Genomic DNA, 20,567 nt, shown 5'->3' with positions numbered 1-20,567 from the left:
AGAAGGTCGGGTTCCTGAGACGAAGTCTGAAGGGGGCGACACATGTCCACACCAAAGACAAACAGTATGGCGCCGTCAGCGACTTGGTTGCAGACTTGCAGGCGCTGTTTGGATGGCTACAAACTGCAGACGACATCTATATCGAATTGTGTCAGACAAGACCGACCAGAGGGCAGTGCCTGTCACAATTCCTTCTGCAACTCTCCACAAAGATGTCGGAGCTAAAAACATTAGGTGGCCTGACGGAGGAGGAATGCAACCGCAGGCTGTATTATATTTCTCCAAGGGAATCTCCGAACCGATGGTCGCCGTGGATTCGAATAAGTTTGGAATTCCTGGGGAAGGTAGACCCACCTTCCCAGAGTTATACTGCCATGTGCGGCAGATTGAGAGTTTAATTTCAAAATGTGATTCATCAAGTGAGAGGGGCGAGAGATGCACCAAAGCCCGTACAGAGGTGCGTGTCACCCACGTACAACAGGACAGACCAGTCCGTAAGGTGAGAAGAAGCAAGTACTGTTTCAAGTGCGGGAAGGAGGGGCACTTTTATCGTGTGTGCAACAATCCGACGAATGCAGCGCTGGTGGTGCAGAGAGAGAGAGCGGCGGAGACAGGAAAGCAAGTGGCGAAAAAAACAGGGCCTCCCCGAAGTGAAAGGCAACACCACGGAGGGCGACCGTGAGATCCCAGCCGAGACTGTGAGAAAACAACATCATCTCCTTTCAACCGCCGCCAACACCATCGAACAAGGCCTTTTAGAACTACGGCCAGTTCGGTTAAACAGTGCAGTGCTGGATATTCCTCCGCAGCAAACTGTGGAACTATGTGGTACCCTGACAAACACTCTGAACGCACCTGTTACAATCACCGCGCGTTCACAAGAATGGTTACCGGAAAATATCACGGTAGTGTCAGCCAGTGTCACAGGGTCAAGAGGTCATGTGGCGATGAGAAACTCCTCTTCCAGACGACATGTGACGCTGACCAGTCGAGTGGTGCTCGCGGAATTACACTCACCCGGCGCAGACCAAACAAACCTCGAGGCGTTGGTGGGACCGAGCTGCGAATCACCCATCCGCATCGACGGCGTGACGTCACGCTGTTTGATAGACAGCGGCTCGCAGGTGTCTATTGTGTCGGAGTCTTTTTTCCGCAGAAATATGCGACATCGACAGCTGGAAAACCTGGATTCTACACTGCAAGTGATAGGAGCAGGCGGTCATTCTGTGCCCTATATTGGTGTTGTGCGTGTGTCGGTGTGGCTGCCTAAAGATGTCGTTGGTGTGGACAGTAAAGTAGACACAGTGTTACTTGTCTGTCCAGACACGGAGTATTCGTCACGTCTGCCAGTGATAGCCGGCACCAACATCCTGAGAGCCTACTAGTGTGAACGTATGGCGGGGCGGAACTTCACCACAAGACTACCGTTGTGTGGCATGATCGCTCACGCCTACAGGGAGGCGACAGGTGCACCAAATGGACGCCTGTGCCCGGTACGACTGTTGACACCGGACACAACACTGCAACCCCGCTCGGTGACCGATGTCCGAGGGATTGTGTGTCACGGTGTAAACATCAACAAGGACGCTGTGCTGATCCAGGAGCCGACAGTGGAGGCGTTACCGGACGGTGTGTGCTGAGTGGCAAGGTGTCGACAAACACTCTTCCGCGGATTAGGGTGACTTTGTTAAACACCACTGATTCACCCGTTACTGTCAAACGGAAAAGTGTGGTAGCGGACCTGTTGGTCAACGCCCCCATGACCTTTCAGCGTTTGATGGACTGTTGCTTGAGTGACATGAACTTGGCAGAGTTGATAATTTTTCTCGATGACATTTTAATACATGGCACTAACCTCCAGCAGCTAGATGATAGAACAATTAAAGCTCTGGAGAGGTTGCGTAGTTTTAAACTGAAACTTGACCCCGATAAATGTATTTTTGCCACCACTGAGGTCAGACACCTAGGATACCTCATCTCCGCAGAAGGCATTAGGCCAGACCCTGAAAAAAATCGAGGCTCTGACCAGTTGGCCTGTCCCCACAACAGTTCGAGATGTTAAAGCTTTCTTGGGGTTTGCAGGATTTTACAGGCGCTGGGTTCCCCAGTTCGCGCAAATTGCCAAGCCTCTGAACGACCTTACTGTTGGATATGTACCCCACAAGCTCAAGAAAACAGCTAAGAAGGCGGGTGCACTCAATCTGTCGTCAGACATATCTCACCTGTGGGGAGAGCGAGAACAAAGTGCGTTTGAGTCCCTGGTCAAAGCGACTGATCGCTGACCAGAGCTGCGCACTGGCTGGCATTGCTGACCACTCCCAGCCCTTCATCCTGCATTGTGATGCCAGTGGCACTGGCCTGGGAGCCGTGCTGTACCAACATCAACAAGGCGAACTCAAGATAATTGCATACGCCAGCAGAGGGCTCAACAAGACAGAAGTGAACTACCCCGCACACAAGCGAGAATTTCTCGCTCTGAAATGGGCCATGACAGAGAAGTTTCACGACTACATCTTGGGCTCCCGCGTCACCGTGGTTACCGACAACAACCCGCTTTGCCATGTGCTGAAGAATGCAAAGTTAGACGCAGTTAGCCACAGATGGTTGTCATCCCTGTCACTGTACGACTTCGACCTCGTGTACAAACAGGGCTCGACACACACAGATGCGGACGGGTTGTCAAGGCGACCGCAGGACCCGCCAGAAGCAGATGAAGAATACAGGGACACCTTAGAGAAAGTTGGGTTCCTCCTGGAGAAAGCGAGGAAACTTCAAGACGACAATCCACAAGTCGTAAATCGAAGCGCAGTTGTGAGCATACTGACAGCTAAAAGTGCAGGAAGGCCAGTACATTCCATCCAGCAGACAGCCCGGCACACCACGCCCATGTCACGTGACAATGACGTCACTGACAACTTCACCCCAGCCGTCGAAGCTGTCGTAAGGGACCCAAACATGATTCCAGACGGCATCTTAGAGCCGGAGGGCGGGGAGCAAGACTTCACCACCCTGACAGTCGACGACTGGCGGAGGTTACAGCAGCAAGACCCTCACATAGCCGCTGTCTGCCAAGCGCTCAAAGAAGGAACCGACCTGACAGTGACGGGGCCAGAGACCAGGATATACGCCAGGGAGAGGAAGAGCCTGATGCTAGAACATGGTGTGCTCTACCGGCGTGTGTCTGACGCCACATCAACCCGGGTGCAGCTGGTGGTACCCCGCTCCATGCGACAAGAGGCGATGAGAGGTGTGCACGATGAGCTCTACCACACCCACTTTGACGATGCCATACGACACGCACGAATGCGTTTTTTCTGGCCGTTCATGGCGGCTGATCTCAAGCGGAAAATCCAGAGCTGCGAACGGTGCGTTCGCAGTGGGACGCATGCGCAGAAAGCACCCATGTCAACCATCGTGACATCACACCCACTGGAACTGCTGACCATAGATTTTCTCACCATTGAGGTCAAAGGTGAAAAGCAGAACATACTGGTCATTATGGACCATTTTACGAAGTTCGCGCAAGCAGTACTGACGAAAGACCAAACAGCAAGAACGACAGCCAGGGCTCTGTGGAACGACTTCTTCATGACTTATGGATTCCCCGGCAGAATTCTGTCTGATCAAGGTCGGGACTTTGAGTCAAAACTCATCCAAGAACTGTGCAGCCTGGCCGGAATCCAGAAATGCAGGACCACACCCTATCACCCCTGCGGAAACCCTGTGGAAAGGTGGAATAGAACGCTGATCGGTATGCTGCGAACTTTAGAGACTGAACAGAAGAAAGACTGGAGGAAACACCTGAAGTCTGTAGTGCACGCCTACAACTCGTGCATACACAGCAGCACGGGATTCTCACCCTCCTACCTCTTCTACGGACGGCACCCAAGACTGCCAGTCGACCTGGCATTTGGCCTGGACATAGGGAAGCGACAAGGGAAGAGTTGCAGGCAGTATGTGCAGGACCTGACAGAAAGCCTCCGTAGTGCATACAGAATGGCCACAGAGCAAATGGAAAAGGCCTCACTGAAGAACAAGATAAGGTATGATGCAGGAGCTTTGGCAGCTACTTTAGAAGTGGGAGACAGAGTCCTGGTCAGAAACATGGGGCCACGAATTACATCCAAAGTGGATGATCGCTGGGAGGAAGGAGTTTTTGTCGTACTGGACAAACTGAACGATATACCGGTGTATGTGGTCCAACGAGAGGATGGCTCTGGACCAAAACGGACACTTCATCGGAATCTATTACTCCCAGTGGGTGCATTAGGCTGGGCACCACCCTTGGTCCAGGAAAGAACCACCAGAAACAACAATCCCAGGCAACGTGCAAACGAAGCAGCAGTCACACCTCACGATGATGGAAATGATGAAGATGACGAACTGGTGCAAGTTCCAGACATCGAAGTGGGTTTTGAGTTGAAGCCAGAGGCACCAGAGTTTATCCCAGCAGCGATACCTACAGAAAACCGACAGGAGGGAGTAGAGCAGGAAGATGAAAGAGAGGAGACAACAGAGAGCGACAGTGAAGAGCAGCAACCTCTACGCCGCTCTGACAGAATCCGCCGACCGGTGGACAGACTGAACTTAATGCACCGATGTGCGAATGGAAATCAGTCGGACAGGGCGAGGTTGCATGGTGTCCGACAGGAGATGGCAAGTCTTTTAGCTTCTAGTCAGAAAGCTCCCCACCAGGTGATGCAGTCTGTATGGTTGGCCATAAATGAAGTAATGGAGGTGTTGGAGAGGTGGTTTAGCTTACCTGTAATGGAAACTGATGTGTGATCGGTTGATCCTTTTCTTTAATAACTTTATTTTGACAGACACCTTTAAGGGTAGTTCTGAAAATTTGTATGGAATTGATGTACATGGAGGTGTAATACTTGTTATGTTAACGAAACTTTGATGTATATAATGTTGCAGACTTGTTCAATGGGAAATCTTATTTGGTGTTAGGTCGATGTTTCTGTTCTTTCGAATGGAAATCGAAAGGAAACATTTTTTTTTCTTTCGCCCGGTAAGTGTAGCACTAGTAGTGTACGAAGTATAATGTCTTTGGGTTGTAGATTGGCATCTATATTCCAGAATGTTCAGCACGGCAGCAATGTAAAAGGTAGAATGTCTTTGCGCGAGGGAGGAAATGATGTTCAACAATGTAGCGATGTTCAAAATGTCTTTATTGCGACGAAATAGAATGTCTGTGCTAGAATGTTCGAGGGGAGGGAGAATAAATAGCAGGGCTGACAGTGGTGTGGGACCTCTTTGTGAATTGGAGAGAGAGAGAGAAGTTAGGCCAGCTGCTGAGAAAAAAGATACTGAATTAAAGAAAACTTCAGTGTGGAATTCAATCTCTGTTATTTCTGGTACGACAGCCACTCTACGTAGCCATTTGACGTGTTGGTTACAGATGCTGAGAAGAAAATCACAAAGATATCAAGACATAGTTATAAGGCTAATTTCATCTAGAAACTGTCAGGAGAGAGCTAAGATGGCGTCTGACATAACCGATGATTTCATCAGACGTCAGGTCGCTGCTGTCATCTTCCCGTGATGCCGTGCGTGTGCACGTCAGACAACGCACTGTCTGCTCGTGACCGTTGTAACGACTAGAGGGGAGATCATCTTGTGAAGAATAATAAAGAGAGGAAGAGGCCTTCTTGTGCCTCTTTGGTTTTGTATATTCTCTTATGTTTTCTCTCCATCTCTATTGGTTTTGTTTCTTTGCAATCTAAGATTACACTGTATCCCAGCAACAACGAGAAGACTGCTGCTGCCTCCTGCTGCTGGTGGATTCCTACATCATCACCAACCGCCCTAACGACCTGTCGCCTTCCTTCTTTCAACACAGACGAGCTTCCAGTGGGTGTGGAAATCACAAAAATACTCCAAACTATTATCACAACTAGTCACTGAATAGTTCGAACACTCCTAAGGACCATGCTCTGAGTGCTTAAGAACAAGAAGGAAACATGGACAGCATATGAACTAGTAAATAATAAACAACAATACTAATGTTGAATAAAAACAAATACAGAAAAGAAATAATTTTATCTTTCTGCAGCTCAGTCCAACAGGTAGAGTCCACAAAGCCCGTCACACACGAGCAAGAAAGAAGCAGAGAGCTCTTCAATCAAGTGTATTTATTAATATTTATTACAGATTATCCTGGAACTGACCCGAGCTCTGTGTGTAGATAGACGATGACAAACTAAATGGTTGATGCACAGTGGCTGACATCTCCAATGACCATGACCCTACAGCCAGGTGGGGTCAGATCATCAGGTAAACGCCCAATGTATATCACAACAAACAATATAGCACAGTGGTGATGTTGGACAAAGGATTCTTGTCACGTGACGCTGATTGTCCTACTAACAACCTCTTATCTCCCTTGTCAACAGCTGCTGACTGCGGCATGAAAATGAGGAAAATATTCAGAGCATGTAGATCACGTGACTCTTGATGATCTGGAATGTTTTGGTATCTCACCAAGCGTCGCTCGACAGTTTCTACCTGTCATCGATGTTGTCAGGTGTGAGAGGGCAAAGCGGTTTACGCCGAGGCAGCAGCTAAGACCACGTGACGGCAAAACTAACGACACATGCAGAAAAAGAGCCGCGACCCCGAGACGAGACCTGAACCCAGTAAAGCTGCTTCTCCCTGTATTGGTGACTGGTGCTAACTGGCCACGACACTCGTGTCAAGTACACAGAGGACAGAGAGGCAAGTTTGGACAAAAACAGTAAATTAATAAATAGTCAAGTAGGCACAAAGACCTCCATGTCAGCGTGCTTGACAAGGTCGGGTGGCTGCGACGTTTGTCTTTACAGCAGGATGAGCATCTCCAACTGCATCAATAAGTAGTAACAGTTGCCATCTCCACACCTGACAGTCTACATGAGGTTTCAGGTGTGGATGACTTGCTGGCGACCTCTTGTAACTATTTCCATTTGCTCAGGTAACAGACGACCTTTGACGGGGATATGCCGTGTACATGTACTAAACGAACTTAATATTGGAGAAGCTTGATGACAGAAATAACTTACTTTACTTTAAACACACAGTGAGTTAAATATCTCATCCATAGGTCAAACATCAAATGACAAAAATGTCTTCAGGTCGACGATAGTCTCTAATATAAATCCTCTTCACATAAAACCTGCGGACTAAGTAAATTCACCTTGAGATCGAGAGACAGTTACTAAAATAACTGACATTTACATCAAAACAATGTGAGTACAATAATTAACCGCAGATCAAACACATCATGATTAAAGTAACTCACCCGGAGATGATCGTTGTGAGAAAGCTGTTAGTGGCAGTATATCCCGAGGAAAGCAGCGTCTGAGACGAGGAGAGGTTGACAACTGCTGGTAGTCTGCACGTGTGGAGAGGGAGATATACCAGGAGCGAGTGAAGAACCAACGACAGCAGCGATGCTCTCACGATGCATGAGGATGCAAGCCCCTCCCCCACACATACATGAAGTACAGGAACGACAGCAGCGATGCTCACAACATCAGGATGCAAGCTCCTCCTCCATACATACATCAAGTACAGGAATGAAGGCAGCGATGCTCTCACGATGCATGAGTATCCAAGCTCCTCCCCCACACATACATGAAGTACAGGAGGCTCCAGTCCATGAAGCTCACGTGTGAACAGGTCAGTGAGGTCAGGCAGCGGGTCAGGTGTCAACAGACGTGGACGACAGTGAGAACCTCATCACCGGAGAACGCAATGGACTGGCAACCTGCCAACAGAAAATACCGGAGTGAATTCCGTTCTCCACGTACTGACGACTAAATCACACAAACAAACACACAAACACACAAACACACACATCATGAAGCCTTGACACAGACACACAAACATGAGCTTGAATACACGTCTTACATCCCAGCAACACGCAAGGTACGGACACACAGACACACATATATAGAGAAGCACGCACACAAATGTATAAAAACACATTTCCTCCCTCAGTTTCTCTCTCTCTCTCACACAAACACACAAACACACAAAGACACACAGACAGGGTACAGTCAGGATATGACAATGGTGTCCAAGTGTCTGAGACACAGAGCTCTGGCAGCAAGCTGTGGGTGAGGACAGAGAACATCTCATGAAACTCATCCTTACTTCTGTAGTTTACACAATGATTATGGTGTTGTTGTGTAGCCAGGTATCTCAGGTGTGAAACACAAACTGTACGACAGTTAGTATGACATGTGATTAGACATTTACAGACATTGCTTGTGTACACATCTTATTTACTCTCTTTATTTATTGTTATCACAAGAGGAGCCATGTTCAAATAATGAACATACAGGACAACATACTTTTTTGGACGTTCAATTAATATTCATTCGTTCGTTCACACCAAACATTACATAAATACTTCATTTGTCATTTTTAAAATCAACTTGCTGGTACATGTACAGGTGCATGACCTGTCTGTCAACAAGTCTTTGAGGTCAGGCAGCGAGCAAGGTGTCAACAGACAACAGGACCGACATCCCACCACCACGTGCATTGGCAGCGAGACAAGAATTCTCTCACATACCACACAGATGCATGATTTGTCTGTCAACAAGTCTTTGAGGTCAGGCAGCCAGCCAGGTGTCAAGAGACAAGTTAACAGCACCGACATCCCACCACCACGTGCATTGGCAGCGAGACAAGAATTCACTCACATACCACACACATACATGACTTGTCATTGTCACCAGGTCTTTGAGGTCAGGCAGCTAGCCAGGTGTCAAGAGACAACAGCACCGACAACATCAGACCACCACGTGAGGTCAAAGTGCACTGGGCAGCGTGACAAGAATTCACTCACATACTGTATGTATTGCATCGTCTTCTCCATTTGAACATTTGAACATTTTGAACATTTTATTTAATGGCTATAAGCCCGGGGGCATTTTTAGCCATAACATCACAGTTATAAAAAACACAATGACAATTTTATCTCAGTAACAAGCTCACAACAGGTGGTGACAATATAGCAAATATATGTAAATAGATGCATGGCACTAACTATGTGTGTATATAAATATATATAGAGATTATTTAAGCAATGAAAATACCTTTTGGATAAATTTGCTTAAGTTAATAAGTATACGCTTGGATTTAACATTCATTAGCTGGTGAAATTTAAATTCATTTAGATGATATAAAAAATATACCGGAAGTAGCGCTTTCCGTGAGGCAGTTAAAAATGGTGGGTACACACAAACAAATAATGAAATTCATCGCCTACCTCATCTAGATTGCACAATGGCCATGTTCTTAAATATCTCGGTATACCGCTATATCTTAATTGCTGAATAAGGAATTTATGACAGCTTTATCTAAATTTTATTAAGTTTGATGTAAGAGCTGGTGGCAGGTCTATTAAATAGTTCTCAAAACTGAAATATTCTTTAAACATGCGGTAAGCGGTGCAAATCTCATTTGTATATATTTCTTGTTTCCATTTTTGAATAAATTGATCCTTTAGACGTTGCATTACAATGTTTTTAAAATTACAGGGAGAAAAACTACAGCCAAATTTCCAAAAAGTGGAAAGACCTAAGGAATCCAATAGTGAACATACATAGCTAACCCAGGAAGGTTTACATAGTGGGCTATCAGCTAGAGAATTGCACAGATGAAACAAGAGAACAGATAGTTTAGGGGTTCCAGAGTTATGTTCCATGTATAATCTATACCAAAAACACAGTAACCTACATTTTGCAAAAATTGACACAGGAAAAGTGCCCAGCTCACCCAACACCATACATGTTGGCGTGCTAGTTGTCACATTTAATAACATTTTCAAAAATCTCAGTTGCATCCTATCACACATATCAAGAGATTCAAAAGCCAAAATTTCACTTCCATACAACAAGATAGGTTTTATACAGCTGTCAAATAGGTTAATTTGAGTGTCTAAAGGCAAGTCTAGTTTTCTACATTTCTTAATCAATGAAAACATAGCTTTGTTTGCCAGTACACACTGTAATTTTATAGCTTTATTAAATTTATTGTTATAATTAAAAACTGTTCCTAGGTACTTATACTCCCATACCACTTCAATTGTTTTTCCATTGAAGGAAAGATGTGGAACTTTTCTAACCTTTCCACGTGAGAATATCATAGTTTGTGTTTTTTCAGTATTTAGTTGAAGGCCATATTGTTTGCAGTAAACATTTAAAGCATCTAATGCTTTCTGCATATCGCTGGCAGTTTCAGCAAGTATAACAGTATCATCAGCATACAAAAGCAGGAATAAATACAGATAATGACCAGCATTGCAAAGATCATGTTCATTAGCTAGGGTGTGAGGTAATACCAGTCCATCCACATACTGAGAAAGAAATTCTTTTAAGTCGTTTAAAAACAGCGAGAAAAGTACAGGCGACAGGTTTTCTCCCTGCCGCACTCCAACATTACAGGTGAAGAAAGAAGACAGTCCATACTGTCTTTTAACACAGGACTTTGCCTTATGGTAAATATCTTTTATTATGTTTAACACTTTCCCGCCTATGCCATGGCTAATCAATTTTTCCCACATTATGCCTTTGTACATTGTCCAGACCGCTGAGTGATGATACACACTCAATGACTAAACACACACATACACTACATACACTACATACACATGATCCAAACACACGACGCTCCCATGCATGAAGTACTTGTGTGTGTGTTTGTGTGTGTTTGTGTGTGTGTGTGTGTGTTTATGGAGGACATTTGTCTGTTTATGATTTTTTTTTCTCCTTCTCTGTACAATGAAAATAGCCAAACATATTGATACTTTCTCTACATGCACCTTCTTATGTCTTGATATGTATGATAGAGGAGAGAGGGAAAAACACTGTCACCTCTTCCAGTTCATGCAGGGGAGGCAATTTCACAATGTAATAAACTGGGGAGTTACTGCCCCTGAATTTCTACGTCCGAACTTTGTTTCCCGTGAAAGAAAGAAAATGAACAGCACCATCGAGTGAAGCAATTGTATTCTTGTGTTCGCTTCATGCAACACGACGTTTTGTTGTTATCCTGGAAACTGTTGGAGCGTGACGTAGTGTAACGGTCGTGATGTGTCGTGACGTCACTTGTATCCGGGGCAACGTGTGTGAGACTACCTGTGTGATAAATAAACACGTTAGAAACAGTCTTGTGAAGAAGATAGTGTGTTAGTCACGTGTGTCTGTAACTTTTAATTACAACGATGTGTCGTCATTGTTTTAATCCTTGTGTTTGTCAGTGCGTACGCTCAATTTTTGAGATTTCGCTTTCAATGCCAACAGACGATGTCACGACGACAACAACAACCGTCCACCTAACCGTCGGCGGCACAATAACCACCCCTCCCCCCACCTGCCTGCGAGACGTGTTGATGGTGTGTGGGGGGTACGTCGGTGACAACTCGGGTATGTGAGGGCGCTGAAGGATCGGGTATCCCAGTGCGGGTGATGAAGGGGGACGTCATCGAGGACGTGGCCACAGTCCGCTGTCACGTGGTGTGGGTGACGAATGGACGGGCTGCTCGTGGTCTGGAAATAAAGTCGTCGTCTGCATGGACCGTGCTGATGATGACTCAGATGATGACATCTGTATTGTCTCCCCTACATCTTCACGTCCCTTTGTACGTCGCAGCTTGTGATTGTCTCCCCTAACCAATAGTTGTCACAAACATCAATACATGGTTCATCAATACAAATTTCACATTTATTGTTAACATTTACTGAGAGTTAAATCCCTTGTTAGTGTAGATCATTGAATACTGAGTATGCGGTTACAGACTACACATTATAATATTATTATAATACTACAGTGCAACCTCGGTTAACGAACACAGTCCGTTCTGGAAAGTTCTTCGTTATCCGAAACAATTTTTCCCATAAGAAATAAAGGAAATAGATTTGATTGGTTCTCAGCCCCTGTTGACTCGCTAATATTTGAAAGTTACAGGCTATAAAGGTATTTGTTTTAATGACAACAGTGATAACAGTTATAATACAACATAAATGGAGTTAAATAAACATTAAAACATTAACGAAAGCATTTAAACATCAGAAAACTTGTTTTGACGGCGCGGGTGGATAGAGGTGTGGGGAGGAAGGAGTGGAATGACTGTTTGGATTCCCCCTCCATGTACACGTAACATCGGGGGTGACTTCCCTTTTCTCTGGTTTGAGGTTGAAGGAAAGAACTTGTGCAGTGTCTGTTGCTTCTGTCTTTTTGTAAAACTTGGGTTACACGACATCACATTATCATTGAACATCTTTAGGCTGCTATTGCCTATCGCACTGTCGCACTGTCACTACCTCACTACTAATCACTGCTAGTCATTGCTCTTAATCTTCTTTGCAGCCGTGATTGAGGATTATCTTATTAAACTAAATCACACTAATCACTAAGTAAGAAAGATGCCCACAATAAGGATCGTAACTGTGTCGGTCGCGAGCGCGAATGATAACGTGCTGGTCGGTCACGTGGTGTTCGCTATCCGAGACACATTTTTAACGAAATTTTAGTTCGTTATCCGAAATATTCGCTAACCGAGGTTCCACTGTATATACAAAATATTACTAACCCTAACCCATTATAATATTATTACAATACTATATACATAATATTACTAACCCTAACTCTAACCCATTATAATATTATTACAATACTATATACATAATATTACTAACCCTAACTCTAACCCATTATAATATTATTACAATACTATATACATAATATTACTAACCCTAACCCTAACCCATTATAATATTATTTGAATACTATATACATAATATTACTTACCCTAACTCTAACCCATTATAATATTATTACAATACTATATACATAATATTACTAACCCTAACCCTAACCCATTATAATATTATTATAATACTATATACATAATATTACTAACCCTAATCCTAACCCTAACCCATTATAATATTATTACAATACTATATACATAATATTACTAACCCTAACCACTATACGGAGTATGCGGTGACAGACTACATATTATTATATTATATACATGACATAGTTTCTCAGGCATTTACTAACTTGCAAGTTCATATGGTAGCCTTATATCATTGACTTTTTAACCTGGAAAATGCAGACTAGGATGGTAGTATCAGCTACCAACTTTAAATGTGAATAGAGCGCAACAATGAGAGCTTGCACGTGACTTGCCGCGAAGTGACAGGTCCTTCTAGGAATTGTAGAGAAAAGTTCTGTTACTGAATATTGATATGACTCTTTCTCCTTCTATTTTCTCCCTCTTCTACAAAGACCTAGCCTGTCGTCAGGTGGCAGGACCAGTACAAAGCGGGAGGCCGCAAAGTCGGTGGATTCCACGTTGCTTTCTTCCCCCCTTCTCTGCACTTTACAATTGTAGATGGCCGGTCCTGCTCGCTAGATCATCACATTTCAAGGTGACAAGGTTCCCCCTTCTCCCCGTCCTTCCCCCTTCTCCCGGATTCCTGTTTGCCGCACGCTGACAGGTGACAGGGAAAAAATTTAGTTGATTTTGGCTTTGATAGCCTTTTTAATTTAAATCCGGAAGAACCAATAGTTTTGTCTCATACAAGCCTCAGAAAACCTGTTCTCCATTGTCCCACCTGCTTGAACCCACAGGGGGAGGGGAGTCCACGATAGATGTCAGACCTTTTAGGGAGATAGTCTGTGCCTAACCTGTCATACCCTAAAAGGAAAACAATTCCAGTTTGATTAACTGCCAGCATTATTTTTAGCTTTTGACTGTAGCCCAAACTACAAATCGTTTTGAAAGGGTGACTGCATAAATCACGTGACGCACGTGTGGCTCTGTGGTTGGTTCATGTGACTAGAGCCTCATGGACATAGCAAGAGGTCCACGAGTGCCTGCGAGACATCAAGGTCTCTGCCTCTAGTGTGATGACTCACTCGAGATTGATATTTGTGTTTGATGTTGTCAACACTTCTGTCTGTATGTATTATTACAGGTCAAGTCACGTGACATGCGGCACGTCTACACTCTCCCCGGACACGTGCAAGCGATCACACACACGCACACATCCGCGCACTTTACACCCTGAACGTACGGACACACACGAGACATCTATGCTCTCAAGGACCGAATAATAATACTAATAATCGTGATCATCATCATCATCATCATCATCATCATCATCATCATCATCATCATCATCATCATCATCATCATCATCATCATCATCATCATCATCATCATCACAGGTGTATAAAGACTCAGCACAAACACGAGCGAGGTGACATGAAGTACACAACAGAAGACAAAGACGGTCAGTGATGAGGGAGAGGAAGTAGCACTAACACTATCGGCAGGATAGACTAATCAAGAGACAAAGAAGGAGGAAGGGAGAGAGTGAAGGAGCGGTGTAGCTGCTGTAAGTGGACTGTGTTCAGTAGTCGTGCTTCGATAAACGGTTTGTGCTGAGTGCACTGTTATGAGGCTTTAATGGCCGACAAGTAACGGACATATGATTGGCTTCCTCTTTGTGTTTTCTGTCTTTGTTTATATTCCGTATTAGTGATGTTATTTATTCTTTCAATGTTCACATATCATTCGTTTGTTTTCCTGTCCATGTCTCATTCTTGTTGTTAGCCGCTTGTAGCATACTCGTGACGAGTGTGAGTGTGAGCTTTACAAATGTTGTATTACTATTATTATATTTTAAATAGTTCTTCTACATATGTAGTCCATGACTGTAGTCCATGTTGTACATGAATCACTTCCCACATTCTATAAAAATAATGTCCACCAGACATGTTGTGCTGGGGATGATGACAATGGAACCAGTTGGTGGTTGTGCTGGACAACATTATCTGACATTATACAAAATACACTTGCTATAATTTCATTAACAAGTGTTACTGTAAAAAGTCAGGTGGTGGGTAATGAAGACCTTCAATCACATGTTGGCCCCTAAGAAGCAATTAGCATCTACATTCCATGTATGTGGTCAAAGTTCAAAGGTGAAGGCAGCCGCTAGTCCTGCAGGAAACGATCTTGTCTGTGTGTCCACAGTGTCCTGCTTCTGTTGATGGAGAGATGCTCTCACCTTTCTTATTCCTCCACGGCTGCATTCAACATTCATCTCTTAATAATCGTCTCAAGCATTCATTTTGTCACACAACACTTCCATTTGCTGTGTGTTGAATGTGTGTGTGTGTGTGTGTGTGTGTGTGTGTGTGTGTGTGTGTGTGTGTGTGTGTGTGTGTGTGTGTGTGTGTGAATGTGTGTGTGTGTGTGTGTGTGTGTGGTGTGTGTGTGTGTGTGTGTGTGTGAATGCGCTGTGTGTACATGTACACGTGCATATGTATGTATGGTAGATGAGTAGGTAGACCCGTCAGTAGGTTTGAGTGCAATGTATGCATGAAGGACGGACGGGTAGACAAGTAGATAACATGGAATACTTTGTACTTTCCGTTGACGTAAAGCGCCCTCTGTCGACACATACCGTTGGCACCTCCTTGTTCCCCCGTCTCCATGCTCTACACTCCACCCTCCCTTCGGTGCAGGGAGGGTAGCCTTGTCACATGTACCTTTATGTTTTGCTTGGACGATGTCGCCTGGCCTTGACCACCACGTGGTCTGCAGGTTAATGACGTCAGGCTGTCGCCCGGATGTTTTCTGATTGGTCCAGGGAGGGAGGGGTGCTGATCATGTTGAACCGTCGCGATGAGGGGACGGAGTCCTGTTCGTCTGTGACCAATAGCTACACAGCTTACGTTTTTGGTTGTGTGACACTGCGGTTACAGCGAGCACCCGGATGTACGCGGGTTTGTGCTACGACCTTACAGATCGACTATGAGTCATGAGCACTTTCCTGTAACCGTCAACAAGTCAAACAGGCCGCAGTTATGATGTCTTAGTTAATTAGTTAAACCCCTGGCGTACAACTGTAACCAAAAGTTAATTACAATGCTTATTAGTCGAGAACTTTATCTTGTTTTAGGAGAGTTTAGTTCATCCAAATCCCATTCATCCATTTTAGCCCAAACTTGGCTAAGTCTTGGTCGAATCTTGGCACCAATGTATCGCCCATCTTATCCCAATATTGGACTAGTCTATATAACTATAGGCCAATCTTGGGCCGATCATGCATTGCCCACAAGATTCCAAGGAAACCTCGCACTTAACCCACATTGCCCCAATAATGTTTTTGGTGTCCATATTAACCCTACTTTGCTGTAGTGTTGTAGCTCGAGACAGATGGTTTAATACATTCAAACATTGTCATTCGTTTTGGTCTGTAAAATGTCCTGCAGTTGACAAGTCCTAGTGCAAGCGATGGACTAGTAGCCACATCATCTCAGCCAGTCGCGGTGGGGAAACAACTAGAAATTATATTCCAGCAATGTGAAGTGTCTTACATGGATCATATGACACCTTGATTTATGGACTGCTCTGAATAGTTCTGTGTGTGTGTAGTGTGTGTAGTGTGTGTGTGATGTGTGTGTGTAGTGTGTGTAGTGTGTGTGTGTCTGTGTGTGTGTAGTGTGTGTGTAGTGTGTGTAGTGTGTGTGTGTAGTGTGTGTGTGTCTGTGTGTGTGTAGTGTGTGTGTAGTGTGTGTGTGATGTGTGTGTGTGTGTGTGAACAATACACCTTCAATATGACAGAACTGTACTTTTAAAGATTACCATGTCTACTACAAGGTTAATGCTGAAGTGTTGACGAGTGTTGCCGTCCACACAACAGAGAAATATCACTGTCTGATGTCTAGAAATGATACTTCAGTGGATATTCCCTGCCACTGTTGTACGGAAGGTGACGAGCAGGTTGACAGAAAAACTTGGGGCTGAAGACAGGCAGGATGAGAACAAGGTCGCCTAACCCAGATGAAGACCATCATTAAGGCTTCGACTTCTGTTTTCTCAAAGTTTCTCTGCCTTTATAATACTGCGAGCGAGTGAACGTTGGTAACAACTGTTGTACGAGTTGTATTCATGGTCTGACAGAGATAATTCACAGCGATTTCAATGACCACAACATACTAGTCCACACAACACCAGACTTGCCATCACAAACACACGTGTGCGGCCTGCTGGACTTTGGCGACTCAACACAATCTTTGTATGTCCTTGAGGTTGCTATAGCAATGGCTTACATGATACTCAAAACTCCTGAAGGATGGAGCTGTGACGAAATGGTTGGTCACGTGTTGGCAGGTTACCTTTCCCAGGTATGTCACACCTGAAGGCTCATTGTCACACTGAGGATGAGTGTATGTGGACACGTGCATGTATCCAGACATGGCTGTGGGTGTCAACTGTGTGTGAGTGTCCATAGTGTACAAGTAGCCTTTAAAGCAACATCACCTCTTTTGTATCTGTTTAGCTTCTTTTGAATATTATCAAATGCATAATGTCCTACACCTGCCATACTATTTCAGATATAGCTTTTTCTCCTTTTACTGTATTTTGCTCGCTGTTGTAGACTTGAACCACACCTCTCGCTACAAATGTATTAACACCTATGTGGACTGGCGATAATACACCATGATTCTAACTCTGCAGGTGTTTTTTTCTAACTCTGGGGTGTTTCCCTTCCCGTTGTTGGAGAATGACATTTAATGATGCCTGCTATAGTTGGCTAGTTATCATTAATGTGTACATAGCAGTTTCATATTTATAAAACTTAAATAAGCAAATTATTTTTTGTTGATTTAGGTTCAGCTGACAAAAGCAGAAGTAGACATCCTGCCACTTGTGATACTTGCCCGGTTTACCCCGATCCTCATCTTTGGGTATCACATGTTGTCACTGGATCACAGCAACCAGTCTACCCTGGTCCACGCTCGCAAGACTTGGCCTCACCTGCTCCACCTGTGGCAGCAACCTGTAGAAACTACACTGAGTACCTGGAGACAAATCGTTTTGAGAAGAAACATTGCATTTCCGTGTAATTAGCTGCTACCTGCTGATCAGAAACAATTGGAATCAACTGACTAGGACTAGACAATGTAAACAGAGCTAACTGTACAAGGGATGCAACTCTCTCAAGAGTTCTCTAACGGCAGAGAGAGGTTGTCTGTACCTGTCCACAATGGAAGTCTGTATCACCGCAACAGTCTATGACGACCGTTCAGAATGTAAACAGACAGACAGATCAGACAGGCTCACTACACATGAAAAACAATTGTTGATTATTGAGCTCAGCCAGAGCCTAGGTGCGAACATGAGGCAGTCCACTACATACTGATATCTGATGACTATTGTAACCATCCTGCTACCTACTATAGGCTGATATCTGATGACTATTGTAACTATCCTGCTACCTACTATAGTCTGATATCTGATGACTATTGTAACCATCCTCTACCTACTATAGGCTGATATCTGATGACTATTGTAACTATCCTGCTACCTACTATAGTCTGATATCTGATGACTATTGTAACCATCCTCTACCTACTATAGGCTGATATCTGATGACTATTGTAACCATCCAGCTACCTACTATAGGCTGATATCTGATGACTGTTGTAACCATCCTGCTACCTACTATAGGCTGATATCTGATGACTGTTGTAACCATCCTGCTACCTACTATAGGCTGATATCTGATGACTATTGTAACCATCCAGCTACCTACTATAGGCTGATATCTGATGACTGTTGTAACCATCCTGCTACCTACTATAGGCTGATATCTGATGACTATTGTAACCATCCAGATGCCTACTATAGGCTGATATCTGATGACTATTCTAACCATCCTCTACCTGCTATAGGCTGATATCTGATGACTATTGTAACCATCCAGATGCCTACTATAGGCTGATATCTGATGACTATTGTAACCATCCTCTACCTACTATAGGCTGATATCTGATGACTATTGTAACCATCCTCTACCTGCTACAGTGATCGTCAATAGTGTTAGTAGTACTGTAGTAGTTAGTAGTACTGTAGTAGTTACACTACTTGAGACTGTGACTGGGATAAACGACAGAACGTGAGTCTCAGATCACATCTTGAGCAAAACTTATTTCTGCAGGTCAACCATCACTATAGACACGATGTTTGTGTCAACCATCACTATAGACATGATGTTTGTGTCGACCGTGACTGTATATATATATACAGCTATTGTATGTACCCCAAACAGAGAGCGTGTTGTCGTCGTTTACCTGTTGTTACAACAGTTTATCGGTGAAGGACAAGAGGAGCTTTTATCGTGTTGTATTCACTTGCTACAAAGTCATGGGCAACCCAGTGCTGTGGTAGTCAAACTGTGTAACAGGCAGATACTTGTGAAAGTCTGAAATTGCTCCTGTTGACAGACATGTCCTGTCAGGAGAATTCTTTGAACTTTTTCGGAAAAGAATTATTTACTTTCACAAGATAACAAATCACACTATTTACTGCGAGACAATAGGGAAAACAAGAAACGATAATTTTGTGTCAGACAATAGGATACAACCTATTTACTGTCAGACGACTATTGGAAACTAATAATTTACTGACTAAAGAAAAGAACTATTTGTTGTCAGACAACAGGATATAACCATTTAGCGCCATCTGTTGTGCTAGTGGGCCCCTCATTTTCTTGTATTCTTCATTGTTTATTATTTTCATGACGAAAAACTATTGAATATCAAAACCTCTGTTACTACATTGATAAAAGGTGAAAGTTGAAAGGTAAAGTAAGTAATGGTTTGATCTCGCCTTTCACACGCCGCAGCTAGATGGAGCGTATCACGTGCATCACGTGCTCCTAGGAGATTCTCTTAACAGTAAAAATATTTCAATACACGACAGCGTTAGTTATACAATTGTCTGAAACTGTTTGTTGGCTGTTATTTAAAACCCTTTGTAACCTTACTGTCAGGGATATGGAAGACTGTGTTAACATGACAAAGGCAGAAATACGAGGACTGCATGAGCTGTCCATTCCTGAGTCACGTGATGTGAGGGCGGCAGACGTCTTCATCCTCAGCCAGCATCACCATCACAGCAGCAACTGGTTGTCACACTTGACTCCAGGGTCAAGCTATTTCCAGCTCTTAAAACCTGCGATAATGTCGCGGGTGTGTCATGACAGACATGTCCATCGTCGCCTCCAATGACCAGTCAAGGAGTAGTGTCCCCTGACGCGACAGAAATTACGTCCCTTGAGCTGTGAGTAGGCGTTAGAATCACACGGCACAACAACAATCAACAATACCATAATACAGTTACACCCGGTGTAGCAGGCAGACCTGAATACCTGATTCCGACTAGCAAATGATGTGCATTCATTCGCGCACACTAGCGTTCACACACTGCAGGGTTGAAACAAGGAAGGACAACCTACATCTGTTGGTCTTTCATACGTACACGTCCTTTCTGGAAAAGTCCCCCATTTCTGCTTATTTTGTTTACATGCAAACAGAGGCCACAACCACACACATTATCAGTAATTGTGGCAGATCAGCCAGATTTCAGTCAATGTCACCAAAGAAGTATCCATGTGTAACAGCAAGTTTTTTGCTTTCCAGCTTTTTGCGTTGAATAACTCTGTGATGGAATACCTCCATGTCGATCACACACACACAGC

General features: G+C 44.1%; 1 protein-coding gene across 3 annotated transcripts in view; it reads right to left on the bottom strand.

The window, feature by feature from the left end:
- LOC112575820 (tenascin-like) overlaps positions 1-8,022 on the bottom strand; it is a 35,394-nt gene extending 27,372 nt beyond the window's left edge. For all 3 annotated transcript variants that reach the window (XM_025257856.1, XM_025257858.1, XM_025257857.1), the window contains exon 1: positions 7,286-8,022. The gene's annotated coding sequence lies outside the window, so the exon portion shown is untranslated. The remainder of the gene's footprint in view (positions 1-7,285) is intronic.
- Between the last annotated feature and the right edge of the window lie 12,545 nt (positions 8,023-20,567).

The sequence above is a fragment of the Pomacea canaliculata genome, linkage group LG11 (genome assembly GCF_003073045.1).
Source record: "Pomacea canaliculata isolate SZHN2017 linkage group LG11, ASM307304v1, whole genome shotgun sequence".
NCBI lineage: Eukaryota > Metazoa > Mollusca > Gastropoda > Architaenioglossa > Ampullariidae > Pomacea > Pomacea canaliculata.
This window is presented reverse-complemented; position numbering and strand designations above follow the sequence as displayed.